Source organism: Drosophila kikkawai, chromosome 3R, assembly GCF_030179895.1.
Source record: "Drosophila kikkawai strain 14028-0561.14 chromosome 3R, DkikHiC1v2, whole genome shotgun sequence".
NCBI classification, from domain to species: domain Eukaryota; kingdom Metazoa; phylum Arthropoda; class Insecta; order Diptera; family Drosophilidae; genus Drosophila; species Drosophila kikkawai.
Window position 1 is genome coordinate 30,939,728 of NC_091731.1, and position 3,992 is coordinate 30,943,719.

At 39.3% G+C, this 3,992-nt stretch overlaps 1 long non-coding RNA gene across 1 annotated transcript; it reads left to right on the top strand.

Moving 5' to 3' along the window:
* The first annotated feature begins 471 nt into the window (after nucleotides 1-471).
* On the top strand, nucleotides 472-2,940 carry LOC138928866 (uncharacterized). Its single transcript, XR_011445267.1, has 3 exons — nucleotides 472-1,059; nucleotides 1,128-1,340; nucleotides 2,665-2,940. It is a non-coding gene; the product is annotated as an uncharacterized lncRNA (long non-coding RNA).
* The last annotated feature ends 1,052 nt before the right edge of the window (nucleotides 2,941-3,992 follow it).

A 3,992-nucleotide genomic window follows, 5' to 3' on the forward strand; every position in this document is an offset into this window, starting at 1 on the left:
TTCAATAATTTAAGCTCAAAACCATATTTTCATTTGAATTTAAGGAAAATTTGCTTTATTTTAAAACTAGCGAAAACTAGAATTATTATAGAGTCTGCGCCATTTTGTTAAATTTGATTTAAGCTCTTGACTTTTCAATGAAACCAAAAAACAAGGGGAGGAGTTTCGACTGACTCAACCAGCGTTCAGGCGGAGAAATAAAAATCAAAAACTAATTATTCTTTGCTGGATAATTATTTGCTTTATATAACAATTTAAATAATTTGCCTGCCGAGCGGAACGCGGGGAAAACGACACGAAAATCGTAGTTGATTGTTGAGATACAGGTAAGAAGCGGCAACAACAATTTGCTGCACGCCATGGCCAACAGCAGCAACAAAAGCCACATCGAAATCAGCCACGAGGTGAGCCGAGGAAATTCCTATAAAGTCGGAATGTCAGCTGACATTCGAGTGTAATTTTCGAAACTGATTTTACATCGCAACCAGTTAAATTGTCAGAAAAATCAACTGTCAACATGTCAAAAAATCGTTGACTATGCAAATGCACAACACACAAACACAAAACACACACATCGCATCGGAAAAGTGGAAAATCTGAGGGGAGTTCTATGTTTGTGTCGGTGGAAAATGCGTTACGAAGGGAGTGTAACAGAGTGTACATGCGTGTGTCTATCTCCTAGATACGAATCTAATAGGGACAGATAAAATTTGATTTTCCGAAAATGAAATGTAATTTCTCGAAACCAATTTGGCGGCTGCATGCCTTTCAGGTTTCAAGCCGCACTTGGTGGCAGTCAAAGCCAACTAATTGGGTGCCATGCCTGCGACTGCTACAACCTGGCTCAAATTACCTAATTATGAGGCGAAATATGAAATTCGGAATGTATCCGATCTGCAGCGAACCCTTTGTTCTGGCCACAACAATGATGAGGATTCGGGCCCAGAAACCACAAAGGCGGAATCCAACAACTGTCAAGACAATGGGACGCTCGTTGACATGCTGAGCAGACATATAGATACGACAGATATATCCCCCTTTCAAATATTCAAATCGTGTGTGAGTGCGAGCTGTCAACAGTGTTTAATTTTCGGGGGTTCCCGGGGTTCCTGGGGTCTCAGTTCCAGTCCCTCTGCCGTGACACATGCAATGGGTTCTGGATATTACCAATACAAGACGGATTCCAAATGCACTGGGAAAATAAATACGCTTATTGAAAACAAGAAAGAATACTAACTTCGGGAAACTGAAATTTGTATACCCTGCAGTTTGCCAAAGGATCATGATATTGCATCATAAATCGGTCATAACTAAGCCAAAAATTCATCAAATTTAATTTGGTAAGCTTTTCTATGCTTGGTTTTTGTTGGTTAAAAAATCTGCATACTGAATTAAATTTTTTTAAAAATCAAAAATTTTGGCCATTTTTGAAAATTTTTATGATGTAACCCCTTACAAATTTTGAAAAAATTTACAAAAAAAAAATTTCTTCCTGAAATGGCTGGAAAGATTCGCCTGTTGATGCTGATCAAGAATATATATGATTTATGGGGTCGGAAATTATTCCTTCACTGCGTTTCAAGCTTCTGAATAGAATTTTAATACGCTTTAAGTGATTTTTTACCCTTTCCGCATTAATTGGTTTTAATATTTAATATGAAATTTAAGCTTACTTTTGTTATAATTAATACATTTTTTGCTAGTTACAATATGTTTAAAATGTAGATAAAAATATTATAATATTAATTTTCATATTCATATTTTCTCTCTCTGTGTTGTTGCTCCAAAAACCGCAATGCACTTTGACCAACCAGCCGGATTCACGTTATTACTATCAGGCGACGCATCCCTTTTGGTTCGTGGTTCCTGGTGCATGGTTTCCAGTTCCTTCCTGGTTAGCAACTCAACAAGCTAACAAATTAACACAGACCAGGCTTTGTGTCACGCAAAGGGTCAAGTAACGGCGGGATGTCGTCCCTGGTCGTCCTGCGTCCAGCAATGTCCTCTGCACTTCCTTCGCATGCAAATGCGTGTGCACTCGCAGTCGCAGTCAGAGGGCCTGCGGCTGCTTAATGGCCACACCTGTTCAATTAGTCAATGTAACCACAAATTCTGGTTAAATTATCGCATTAAAATGTTCGTGCTTGACCCCGGCAGAATGTGCGTGCACAGTCCGAGTTTTCCCGCTCAGCAACTCAGATGGTTGGTGGTGGTCAAAACTCCCCCCCTTTTCGGGAACAGTGAGAGCACTTTGAACCGCCGACAGTTAATCAGCGCCCCCAAAACCTCAAACGAGGCAGCCTAAATTTGTTGCACAAACAAAGGTGCTCAGATGCAGTGACAGGTAGAGTTTGGAAATTAATTTATTGAAAGAGTTAAAATGGCAAAGAAAATATACAATTTATTTATAATAGATATTATGATATATAAAAATTTTTAGAAAATATATAACGATACTTTTTATTATTTGTTTTTATTTTACATATAATTTATTAGCTAATAAAAATATATAAGATATCAGGATAAGTTTTCTTTCTGTTATTATTTAAATTAAACTTTGATTAAATCTTATTCCATTTTGTAATGTTTTTCTTCGTTTCTTCCAATCATTATTTTCTTGTTTTTACCTCTAACTTTTATTTAATTTAATTTCTTCCTCTTTAGTGCCAAATCCCAGGTACAGTTGTGCCTGTCCCGATCACTCCTTAATCGCTAATTATCAGCCACAACTGACACTTACACCGACAACGACTTACGCATGCGTGTCCAGGTCCTGGCCATCTTTGCCCCGCCTCAGATCGGTTTGAGCCGGGCTTATGAGCAGTGCATGTTTGTCATAATCGGGAAAAAAAGAAAAAACTGTGAAGAATTATGAACAACATTGTGGAACCGGGAAGTGAATACTCTTAAGTAAAGTGGTTATTATGCTCGGAATAATTTGTAACAATGTTTTAAAACAAAATAAACTTTATAATTTAGTGAGCTCAGAATTATCTTTGCAACACTAGAAACTCTTAATGCTAATCTTAATAGTATTATATTATGATAGGAATTAATATATGGACCCTTCTTAAGCCATAAAAATATACTTTGTTGCATGGGTTATCCTAGCCGAGGGAACCTTCTCTGGCGAGGACATTGGACATGGAAACGAGTTTAGGACTCTCGTCGCGGTGACTGGACTCTCTGTGGCTTTGACAAATTATCAACTGTCACTGCTTAATTTTTGGCGCACTCGGACAGAGTATTTTTTGTGGCTCTCTGTGGATGATGCGAGGAGTATTTGTGGATCTTCTGGCCGCGATCCAGGTAGCACTCAGGTAGGGCTGCCTGCGGTCCTGTTTTCGCTTTCCTTTTTTATTTTTGTATATTTTATTTTTTGCATTTTTATCTGGCAAACCGGCGACTCACATGATACTGATATCGGGGGCTTCATTAATTGAGAATTGTTGTTCGGCGCGGTCCTGTTTTCCGGTTCGCGTTTTTCCATTTACATAATTTATGATAAGCAGGCGCGCGGCTGGGCAAACAATAATTTTGAAGAAATACATTAATGCAATCAATGGGATGGGACGGGGACGTTGTCTGGAATGCAGCTCGGGTCTCTGGACACTGGTCTCCGGATCCAGATCCCACTGGCGGCTGCCATTGAAGACGATGAGATGCGCTGTATTCTCCCCTTCGGCGGCTTAATTAAGTTGTGCACAGGTGGGTTAATGGGGGCGGTGGATCTAGGGGGACTTTGGGGGGTTAAGAGGGGGTTAGGATTAGGAGAGAGGAGGACGAAGAGTACTGCCACAAACAGTTCAGTTGATGAACTCTACGTCTGAATATATTTTGCACGCAGCGGGCGAGCGACACTTGCCAAAGGCTCAGAGCTCACCAAAGCCCACACTCCCGATCATTACGGCACTCAAAACACTGAAAGAAAATCCCAAAAAATAAAATAAAAATATTTAAAATGTTGGGAAAGTTATTAAAAGTTAGAAAAA